General features: G+C 36.3%; 1 protein-coding gene across 4 annotated transcripts in view; it reads left to right on the top strand.

Annotated features, from left to right (window-relative positions):
* Positions 1–3,322: 3,322 nt before the first annotated feature.
* The window catches only part of LOC119656655 (dentin sialophosphoprotein), a 57,016-nt gene continuing 47,942 nt past the window's right edge, over positions 3,323–12,396 (top strand). The window contains exon 1 of one of the 4 annotated variants that reach the window (XM_038063124.1): positions 3,323–3,427. The gene's annotated coding sequence lies outside the window, so the exon portion shown is untranslated. Of the gene's footprint in view, positions 3,428–4,227; positions 4,427–12,396 lie in introns of those variants that run through there. The other 3 variants (XM_038063125.1, XM_038063122.1, XM_038063126.1) reach the window with 3 other exon arrangements.

Below are 12,396 nucleotides of genomic sequence, written 5' to 3' on the forward strand. Positions count from 1 at the left end.
ACAAATCTCTGCCTGGTATGCAACATTCTTTCCTTGCGTTGCTAGGTTACATTCATCATCGAACAAGTCGTTCTGACTTTGCGAATGAGTTCAAATATTTTTGTAACCATAGCAATGATAAAGTTCTTCACGGGGTTGTGAAAATCTTTTGTAGTTGCTTCATGCTTCAGGAGATTTATTAGCTCGGGTTATTGCGGCATCTATTTTCCCCCTATAGATGTTAAGGATGATCTTGTTGTAGATGGCTTCGATATTTACTCTCACCTGATTATCAGAAGGGAATTCGACATAGTGTTATTTTTCAAGCTCGGAGCACCATACAAACAAAATAGAGATCGAATTTTATGTTGAAGCAATATAATTTTATATTGGATCAATATATAATTTTAAATTCATCAAGGCGGGGAGACGGTAACATTCAATTAATAGGTAGTTAATTCGGTTGAAAGTGATCTTATCAGCAGAACCACGCTAGTTTATGGATCCCTTTCTGTGCAAACCAGATAGTTCCAAGAAGCATTTCATATGACACCTTTAGTTGAATTTTTTGCAAGCTTGGAAACAAACATTTCGTTTGAACACACGTTCCGTCTCTACTTGGCTGTTAAAATCTAAAATCGAGTCCAGCACCTTTTGTAGCAGTCGTGTTCTGTACAGAGTTTTCAACCCTACCCAACTTAGGACCTGAAGTAAAAGTTGGCACAGTTTGCTCCCTTTTTTTAACGTTTTGTGTAAAACAACCCCTTATTAAAATCGTTTGTCTGTCTGTCCGTTTGTTGTTGCCTGTCTGTCTGTCCGTCACACGCATTTTTTTTTGGAGACAGTTATAGCGATCAACACCAAATTTGGTGGAAAGGTGGGAGCTGCGAACGCTCACGCATATAGTGAGTTACATCCTTTTACGTCGAATTTAAGGGGGTCCCAATAGATGCAAAAGGGAGGTGTACATTTTTTCCCACCATAGGCATGTCAAATGAAAGGTCTCGATAAGTACTTTCCAATGCTTGTCTTAGTTTTGACATTTATCGGAAATGTGTGGGCGCGGGGGGACCAAAATGATCATATCACTATAATTTTTAGTAATTGTCTGCAAAACCCCCCTTAAGTTTATCGTAGCAACACGTCATACGGCGATATTTGGAGGAAGGTTAAACCTTATACAAAGGTGACGTCCTCTGTACTGAAAACATACAGACAGACAGAATCCAATTAGGATTGAAAATTACTAGTGACTGGCGCAGGAGGGTAAACTGAGCATGATTCAGCAAGGTCTCCATAGTACAATTCAATAAGGAGTTGGATTTTTGAGAACCGTTACACCCTACGCTGTGGATTTAACAGAGATTAAATATTTTGTATTTGCAATTAAAAAAGCTACCCTAAAAGACGCAGGCTAGAAACATATGTAGGGAAGCTTCGCAAGTCCTTAGCTGGATGAAATGGACGCTGCACCGCGAAAACACTACCTTGGATATATACTGCAATAGTAAGGCTAATGATTAGGTGTGAGGTGGTAATTTGGGCAAGTAGGAAACTGTCAAGAGTCTATACAAACTTCAAAGACTGGCTTGTGTATATGTCGCTGGGGCAATGAGATCATGCCTAACGCATTCCTAGAAATCCCCATGGAATCAACTACCTTTCATCCTCACATACAGATGAAGGCAGGAAGAATAATGTCCAAAAGTACCAGCAGCACGGATAGCTAATTAAATCAAAAGCAAATTTACATTCTTTCTAGGTGGTATCCTGAATTACTGATACCAAAGGATAGCATGACATGATGACATTTCGATAAGAAATTTGAAACACGATGAATGATCTACGGTTTAAACCACTAATTGATGCAATTGATCGCCTAGTACAATAACCGCAGGCGATAATACATAGATAGATTGGGATACCTACTTTAACTTCCAAAGAATCTATGTGGGAAAAGCACTACAGTTCTAATTGAAAACCAGCCGGCGATCAAAGCACTCAGATCAAACCAGGTTTTCTCTCGACTAATATGGGAACACCACGATAAATTAAAACTACTTAACTCGTACACCTAGTTATTGATTCACTACCTTCCCGGGCATGTTCGATCAGAAGGCAACGAAGCAGCAAATGAGGCGGCCAGAAAGGGAACAAAACGCCGCTAAATAGACCAGAACTCTTCTGAGCAATTGAGAGGAGATTCATAGCCATGACAATAAGGAAGTAGGAGGAGGGTTTGAGGGAACACTTGGGCGAACTTACCAAGAATGGAACAGCTCAGTATGTTCACGGGAACATATAAACGAAACCGCTTGCAGAATTGTTTGAACCTTCCCAGAAAAATCTACTTAGTAATTCGAGGTATCCTAAAATTCATCAAAAGGGGATAATAGTTCTGTAAGGTGTTGAGCAGCTTTCCTTGATACTATTAACTACTATCCAAGGAAAAATTTTGCCTACCTACACGAGATGTAGAGCTGGACTTTGCTTTTGAAATATTTGGGGAATAAAATGTTCTGGAGACTCTGAATATTAATTCTGCTAAAGTATCTTAAATAAATATGTACTTACGTATGTATGCATGAGTAAGACTGATCAACAAAACAATTAGAAAATTAGTCACTCTTACCAATTGGTATTATTAGTTGGACCATATACTCTTGGTGAATCAAAACAATTCTTTTCAAATCATCCTGGACTACTTTTTTGTTTCCAAGTCAAGATAAGTATAAAAATGTTGCAGTGTCCTATTTCTATTTGCGTTTTTACTGTTCTGACTTGAATATGACTAACTTGGAACTAAGGAGTCATAGCTCAATTATCTTTGTTGCTTCAACGGTTTTAGAAACAGAAAGATTATGCCTTGCTAATATTCTCTTGCATAACCTAGATGAATTTGATTCAAGCCCATTTTTTCATTTACATTTTACTAAGTATATTATACAAAGATATACTCATCAGAGCTTATTGCCTAAAAAGAAATAAATCCTTTAAAAAAGATGAACGTTCATCGGTTTAGACCACGAAACGGACATACCGTTGGTATTTTATTTAGGTTAAATTTAATATAATAAATTTATATGTACACAGATAATATTAAAATATCTTTAGATATTCCCAAGCAAACAAAAACCATGTTCTGGCAGTTTCTGCAATAATATTTGCTTGTTACAGTTCTGCCTTTTTAACTAATTACACGCTTTAATGCTTCATTGCAGTTTCGACATATCAAAAGTCATGATCACGTCAAATTACTCATAGAAGTTTTAACCTGGTAAGCTTGGGTACATCCCAGCGACACCTCTATCTATATAACTGCCAGCTCAAATATAAATCTAATCACATTGTAGGAGATTCCACCAAGTAAGCCGGATAAAAGGACTAGTTAAAGCCGTCAGCTATCTACCTATTTATCAGTCAATCTACGAAACAAACTAAAAATAAGGTGAGAGATTGTTTGAACACTCATATCATAGATACAATAATATTCACAGATACATATATTTTATTGATTATTTTTTCTATATTTTCGTGTGAGTATGTAAGCCAATAACCGCCTGCCGACACAATTGCGCTACTTTTATACGCCAGGCAGAAAACTAAGATACACAACATAAGTCATTCGGCGCCAAAGCTTTAAACAATATATCTAATAACTACATGAAAGTGAGTTTCAAAGAAACCGAAAGCGAAAAAAGAAGAGCGAGAAACCAAAATCTCAAAAATGCATCTAACACTCAATCATTAACTGAATGTGTTAGTAAATCACCTCAGGAAGATTCGATTTAGCATTGCGGTTAAAACTGTTGAATTTATCTTCCATCCCTCCACCTTCAATCTCCAAGTCGGTATATCTTTCAGCTACTCTGCGGGAGAGCTAATGTCGATTAGCTGTTTTTGGGGAGGAAAATTGTGCGTTTTTCATAGGTCTGCTCAGGCTATACATTTCTACGGCTCTATTGATTTTGTGCATAAATCGTTCACTCTCTGTCTCTCTTAATTTCCTTAATTATATACACAGCGAAAGATGCAGTCTGGTCGGCGTAGTACTGTATCTTGATTGGGGCAAAGATTTCGTGCTTCAATGCCTTTTTGATAAGATGGTGGTAGCTTTTCGGGTATAATCTGAGTGTTTGGGTAGCTTAAGAGCACCTTCTCTCAATTTATCTCCTCACTTGAGGTTTTTTAACTTTACTGTTCGAGTTTTTATCTTACTTTTCAGAGTAAAGAAGAAAATACCACCTTTACTTGTTTTTCTTTCTTATTGTCAACTATGCATACACTCTCCACCAAGTAAAACCGAGTTTTGTACGTTTGAATGAAGTTTAGCGCAAACATTTCACATCCAAGTGTTGTACAAGGCGGACAACAGCGCCCGAGTGTTAAGTGCTCCACAAAAAGACTTTCTTACGTTGAACGGAACGGAACGATCAACGGAAGTACTGTACGTATTTATACAATTACACCAAATAATTAAAAATTCAATTGAAGTTTTAACGTCCATTAATAGTAACGAAATAATAGCAGAAGAGTTTATTAATTTACAATAATAATAGTGATTTATTAAAATTGAAAATTGAAACCGTTAAAAGCTTACTAAAGGTTGTATGGAAAGCAAAGAGGTGATTAAGCAAATCCAAGACGGGATTGAAGCTGAAATCGGTTTTTTGAAAGTAAAAGTGAAATTCGGTTGACTTGTTGATGCTGTTCATTCGGTAAAAGAAAAGAAGAAATGAAAAGAAAAGCGAAATATACATCTTGGCTACATATAGTTCACCATATGCATATGTTACATGCTCATGTGCCTTCGCGTGCCAAATGCATTTATCTTGACGTCGAGATTGCGTTTCATGTGTGCACCAACTCTATATTGTATACAGTCATACACACGTACATACTCGTATGGCAAGCGCATACTTTTGGATTACGTATTTCTTCTTGCAAGAAAACTGTATCCGTGATATTATCAGCTGTCGGGATTGTATTACTTCACAATGTTATCGTATTTTATACAGCAGCGTATTATGCACAAGGCAGTCAAGTTTTGTCTTTTACGTTTTTTGAATCGCCTGAATAAGCAGTGAACTGGCTAATTTATACAATGTATATCAGACATGTCCTTAGTTGTGTGAAATTTTTATTTCTTCACTAGTTGGTCCAGATTTTCGAAGCTGAATGGCAAATTGTGTGATTTAGTTCTAAAAAAGTGGGTCTCCTTCTCCTTTCGCTTGTTGGAAAACCACATATTACTTCGATGCTGTATTCTTTTCCAAAAGGAAACCTGTATTTTTAGTGATATCTTCTCAGGAGCCTTTTTCCCAGTTACAAAAATTCGTTTGATATTGATGTCGCTATTATCTACTCCTTCTCTCCTAATAATACTTTTGAATGCAGATCTACACATGTATGTGTGTTCAAATTAGCATAATAGTGACATGTCATATTATGCAACATTATATCTCATTTGAAAATGAAATGTTATGTGGAAATTATGCAGTCCAAAAAATTCACCATATTTCGGGCAAATTTTCACATTTTTTCTGACAAAGTTTGCATGAAATTGCAAAAATTTTATAAACTGTTTGACCTAAGAAATTTCCTTGCTAGAGAGGGGATTGCTAGTAAAGACCAGAGCGGAGTACATCAGTTAGCTACCAAAATTTACTCACAATAGTTCGGTCCAAAGACCACCCTGAAATATTTTAAATTTTAAACATTCACACTGTATACACTAGTGACATCCTTCACCTCGAAAAAGAGCCGTTGAAAAATACGAAATAATATTCTAAGACAAATATATTTATTAATCATATTTAATTTGTGGACATTGGAATTATTCAGTGAAACCATGGAAACAACCTGAAATAAATTTCTTAAAAATGCAAAATGTTCTTCACAATTCAAAAGCTATTAAACTCTTGCGCCTTCTCTGACCGTGAATATAGAGGTCAAGTAAGGTTGAATAAAGCTGCCTAAATTATGGAACAATATTTCGGAAATATCCCACCTTGCCCCACTCCAATGAAAGAGTCATCTATATTTTGATACGAGAAACGTAACACCTACGGAAACCTTATCTAACCTAAATACACAACCCCACTTATCACAGCCTATTATATCAAAACAATGTTTTTCATATAACCGTCATCTTCTGTGAATAGTGCGAGCGCAGTAATTCCATTTGACCTGAGAATATTCTTTACAATGATTCCAAATTTCAAAAACTGCAAATTAGCTAAATATGCGCGTGAGCAAATACTGCTGATGCAGGCGTTGAATATTCATTACATAGTTTGCTAACATTGTGTGCATAATAGGGCTTATTAAAATATAGGCCTTATTAAGCAATCGGTGTATAATCACATATTTTAACAAAAAAAATACATCATTTAAATATTTTTTTATATTAAACATGCTAAAATATGCAGTTCCTTAGCATTATGTCTTGTCTAATGCTCATTGGTTGTCTGTTTGTGTCGTGACTTTCACATGAAATCAAGCCTATAACAGTAACTAAACAAGGTCAACAAAAATCTGACCTTCAGAGCTGCTATACATATGTAATTGATTTTTTGTTCTTCATCTTAACTGCCTTCACGAACCTTTGTCCACTTTTTACTTCTCCAAATATCTCTTTCGCAATATTTGCAACATTTGAAAGTAGTCGCTTGCAGATAAACTATTTAAAAAAGCCAATATGCCAAAAGGATTTCACATTCCCTTTCGAAATCGCCTTTTCTATACAAAATTGAATAAAAGTAGATCGAATCTCTGCAGGTAAACCTATGAAGGTTGTTTTAGTGATTCGCTTCCGGGTAATTTTAGAAATGTTTTTGACCATGGCGCTAATTACTCGTCATCTAAAAATTTGGTTTGAAATAATTTGATTGAGGAAATTTTTAAAATGATGAAGGGAAATTAGTTTAACTACCACTCTATTCAGATATTAATGAAGCAGAGTATTGATGACAAAACTTTTAACATACAAACTTGCTGAAACCTAAATTGAAGCAGTTTACCCTGATCACGAAACGAAAGACTTAAGCGAGCAACTCTGAACTTAATTGCATAAGATATGAAGTTCCCTTACTGCTATGTAATGCTGTATTATTGATTACAGAATAATTTTCTAATAGGAATAAGATATATCATCACATTTTATCTTTTTTAAGAAAGTTCTATAGACTGTTTGGATTATATATCGCTGAAGTTTTAGAATGTAGTGAAGCTTCTAGAGCGATTAACAATGCCCAAAATTTCATATTAAAATATATTTTCAGATTCAAACAAAAAAATCATTAAACGATATATTATCTGCTCTCGTTCATAAACGAATCCTACTATATTCGTCAATGACATATCCTCAATCGTTTATTGCAACTGTTTTGTAGCCACGTTATCACCGAGAGTGGCACTAGCTAACTTCAAAGATGTGATTGGATCTTGAGATTAAAGTCATTTGTGTAAATTGCAAACTTAATTTATCTCGAAAATTATATTAATGACTTATTGGACGGCCGAAATAGTACCTTTGAGACATGAGAACTTTCGGTTCGCACTTTAAGATCTTACAAATCTGATAATGTTTCTCATACTAAGCCACGTATGATAAAAGAAAAATTTGATCTTTTGGATCTAAATTTTCAATTTGAACCAATCATTTTGTGAAATATTTGTTCGTTCAGTTTTTTGTCACTTACCTTTTCTTTGATGAATTATGAATAATATGGATGGTGCCTTCTGGTCTGATATGGTCTTGTCATATGCCTTCCACTCTCATTAGGACCAAAACGTTTGAAAACATTGATTTTTTATCTCTGGCCCGCTTTATCATCTACCTCTCGCCATCTCGCCACTGTAATATAGAACCTGCCAAATGAATTTTGTTTTCCAATACACAAATTTATCGCATATTCTTTCAAAATTGGCAGTGCAAGGTAGTATATTTTGTTTGGAAACATGATCCCCTGTTGATTTCGTCTGTTTCTTTGTTGTCTTGTAAAGTTTGTACGTGTGCAAAACTGTCTACTTATTCAAAGTTGCATTCATATATTGTCATATTTTATCTGGTTGACGTTTTTAATCCGGAGTCTGTCGCCAAGCATTTCGTAAGCTAGTTTTGTATCTTTATCTTTACCAATCGATACAATTGTATGCTTTTTTTAAACCAACAAAAATTTGATGACAATCAACACAACACTGCCAACGTTTCTATAGTATCTCATTTTACAGAGGCTGACATTAAATTATGCCTCTGAAAGTGATGAACGATCACTACAAATCTTGTCATTTACATGCTTACATTTCTTCTTCTGAAAATTTGAGATTCGTGTTCGATAAGTTTCCCCGCTGCAAATATGACTGCATCTTTCAGCTAAATTTTCTTCATGTTAATTCTATTGGTATCTATTGGTTCAGTGTCTACAGGATTTGTTCCTCTAGCGCTCTCATACATTTTGATGTAATTTCTTCTTTCTCCTGCTGGTGGGCCCCAAGCTCTCTAGTCGATCCTGTATTGAGGAAAGCATGTCAATGAGATTTTCATATTTCTGCTGCATGCGAGTTCGACGAGCCTGCCTCTGTTCCGTTATATCGAGGGGACTATGACTATTAGTAGTTCCGTAGTCACCGACTACTGTTTTCACGAAGCGCACCAAATCTTTCATTGATTTGTCAGAAATGCGTGATGTTTCCGGCAAAATTTTTGTAGACGGCAGAAGCTATACCACATTCTCAGATTGCAAAACTTTTTCGGATTTGGAAAATACATCACTGCCTAATAATTTCTTTTCCTCAACCGCCAAAAATGTTCTAAGAGCGACAGTTCTAAACAGGGAGAGCACGCTTCAGATTACAAACTCGTGGTCCTTTTTTGGAGCCATGGTCATCTTTGTACTTGTGATCCGCTCCCAGGCTCATTTTCGGATGCTAAGACCAAATTACACTGTAAACAAGTTGCCGGCATGTTGGGTAGCTCCCAATCTAGACCAAAAGCTGGCTCTCCATTTTACGATGCAGGCAATCCGGAATTTTATTGAGGATAGCAGCTCCGAATCTGTGAAATTTCTCAAACTTATTGATTGATACTGACTTAACTATAAGAAACCTGGGTTATAATATTCCACCCGCGTTTCTTATAGATGCGGCAAATTCATCACTTTATGTCGCCAGTCTTTAGACTCTAAGACTGCCTCAGTTTATTGATTTATTGCAATTAACTTGTGTGTGAGGTGGAGGAGAGGTGAAGCGTCCCAAACCCTTGTGGTCCTTTGTACTCGATTCCCTCGTCTAACAGAATATCCCGAATTAGTTTTTTGTTATTGCATGATTTTCGTTAGTGGATTTGATGCTACCCGCTACAGTTGGGGCACATCAGCACCAAAAATCTGAAGTATGATGCATCCATAGGCGAGGCACACATACAGATAATGCTCCGTGGATTCCACTTCCTCTTTGCAGAAAGGATACGCATCATCTTGTATAATTCCTATTCTGAACATAATAAATTATGCCAAGGCAGAATATCCATAATACTTCTGTCAGTCTTACCACTTTTCGTTTGTTTGGTTCTGACAGAAAAAGTTGGGTTTGTTTAGCAGCATTAAGGCTCTGCCACCTGTCATTACGGGGAACTTGTTCCATGTTTTTGATAGTTGCATAAGCCAATGCTACTGATACTCCACTTGTTGGTTCCGGCCCGAGCATAGGGGAAATTGAACAATCTTCTAGAGATTTCATTTCCCGATTTCCGAGATTTCATTTCCCTCTACACCATAATGACCGGGTACCCAGAATAGTTCCATTATATTGATTCTAGAAATAGCGTTTAATCGGATTCTAAATTCATGAACGATTTTCGAAGTGATCAAATAACTGCTCAACGCAACGCTATCGCAACAGATCACAATGCGCCTGCCCTTCAACCGCTCATAAATCACCCAAGCTGTTGTCTTTAGGATCGCATACACTTCAGCCTGAAAGACCGTCTTTATTTCAAAGGTAGACTACCTGTTCAGTTTCAAGACAAGGTAGAAAAGTTCAATATATCCCGCCGTCCATTCTTCTAGTTCACCCCAGTTTTCAGTACGTTTGAGGATAACTTCATATCTTCCACCAAACTGGAAAAACTGGATTTAGTTCTCCCAATAACTCTTCCAATGTTCTGTGCCCTCCCCTCCTCCCTTTCCGTCCATTGCTTCTCTATAGATCCATCACATTAGTCTATGAGCTGCTCTCATTAAAGTGCCCTGAAGAAACAAATTCATTTGCTGCTCATTGAGTAATGCATTTAGAGCTGCGCCGGATGCCGTGCTCATGATATCGGTAATACCCAGGCATACAGCTCTTTGCAATGTGGCTAGTTTACAGCAGAGACTCTTGTATTTCGCTTTTATTCTTCTCTAGAATAACTCTCCGATATATCACTTCTTCGGATAATTTAAGCGTTGTGCCGCTCCTCTTTGGAAGACAAAAACCATTCTGTTTTCTCCTTTTTGTAGATAATGCAATCATGGTTTTATTTGGATTAACTGGAAATCCATATCTGAGGCACCAACTGTCAATCAAATCAATTACACAGTATACTTTGAAGATGATTTTTAGATTTAATAATGTAGCTATTGTACTATTGTGTCCATCGAATGCAAGAAGTATAAGAGTGTTGTCCATTTGGTCGACCTAAATCTGATAATTTAATGATTAGTGAATTGCTTTAAGATAATGTTTGGAAAACACTAGAAACCGAATTGTGCCTATTATATCAATATTTTTTAAATTTTAATTTGAAGAAATATACTCCCGTCTCGTCCGGGAGTCTCATACATGCGTATCACAAATATTGCTAGTTTTTGAACTCAATAACTACCTCAGTTCATTACCTTGTTATAAATAACTTTCCTTTGAATCACTATCAAGTAACTAAATTTAAGTTGAATGATTCAATCAGGAACTTGATAAAGAATTCAGGGAGTTCAGTGAACCATGCAGATATTTCAAGTAGCTCACAATACACTTCTTCGCTTAGAAAATAAAGACATCATTGCTGAAGCTCGTGAGAATGATTTACCCTCTGAATTCCTTTCCAATTGATTACCATCCATAACCTGAAACTTTATTTGCTAACATTCTTTGATGTTTTCACCTGAAGATAACCGCTGGCAATGCATCACAAAGTGCATTGATACACTTGATCGATTCAATGCAATAGCATTCAATCAGTAATTGAATTCTTACGAAACCACCTTGAAATTAAACGCATGAAGGATTGAATTTACAAGCAAATATGCCCCACATTTGAGATCCTGATCAACATAAATAATAATATAAAACTTCTTATATAATGTACGGACTCCTCAGTTTTATTTTGGATTATTTGAAGCGTACCCATCATGACGTACAGTACATATGAATGAATAGTCCGATCTTATTGATAATTGTCCTCATATTGCATGTCCCACCTAGAATGTTTTGGAAACCAAGCCTATCGTTTCTCTGAAAATATTCCTGAAATAATTTGACTATCACTGAAACGTGCGTTGATTAACCCTTAAAACTCAAAAGTTATAATAATAAAGTAGCATCCAATACGGTGAAAGTAATTCCAAAAACGACTACGTCTAAGAGGTACCTAACCTCCTTACTTTTTACTTGTAAGCAGTTTAACTAAATTTAGTCGAGGTCAACGTGGAGCTCCGCCTTCAAATTAAAAAGCTAAATAAAACATAAATCTTTCTGAATGAGGACAACTGAAATTATTGGATTTATGTGTTCGGTGACCTTTAAAAAGTAACTGCGATTTGAATGGTTGAAGATCGTCTATTCTAAATTGTCGAAATCGCAGTTATGGACCATAAAAATGTAAAACATGCTGTGACCAAGCTTCCTTGGATTATAAAATCTGGTTGAAGTGGTGGCTGTAATTAACCTACTTCGAAGCAATAGAAAAAATAATTTTCTAGAATATAAAGATCACAGAATGAGGTGATTCCTTTCTAGAACAAAACACACCAACGTTTCTCGTTACAAAGGAAATTTGGTCCTGGTCAACCAGTGTGCAAATATGCTCCTCCTTGTGTCGCGCTCATTATCAGTCCTTAGGTAACACCGCAGGAAATCGCACTGTGCGACCGAATTCATAAAGAATTGTGTAACCGAAACTTAATAATAATACACCGCAGTCAGTCAACTACCTAGAAACCTAGAATAGAGGGTCCACAATACCTAAAATAGACTAAAATCTAATAGTTTCAGCCAAACATTGAAGCCGGACTCAATTCACCAAACGACCTGGGTCCAATTTTCAGTAATGAAGTTTTATCTACAATCCCACTTAGAGAATCAGCGAAAGTGGCTCTTTTCAGTTCAATGACGCTATCACTCATCGAGTCCCAGTAACTAGGACTCATCTTCCCCCGC

This window comes from Hermetia illucens, chromosome 5, assembly GCF_905115235.1.
Source record: "Hermetia illucens chromosome 5, iHerIll2.2.curated.20191125, whole genome shotgun sequence".
Lineage (NCBI taxonomy): Eukaryota > Metazoa > Arthropoda > Insecta > Diptera > Stratiomyidae > Hermetia > Hermetia illucens.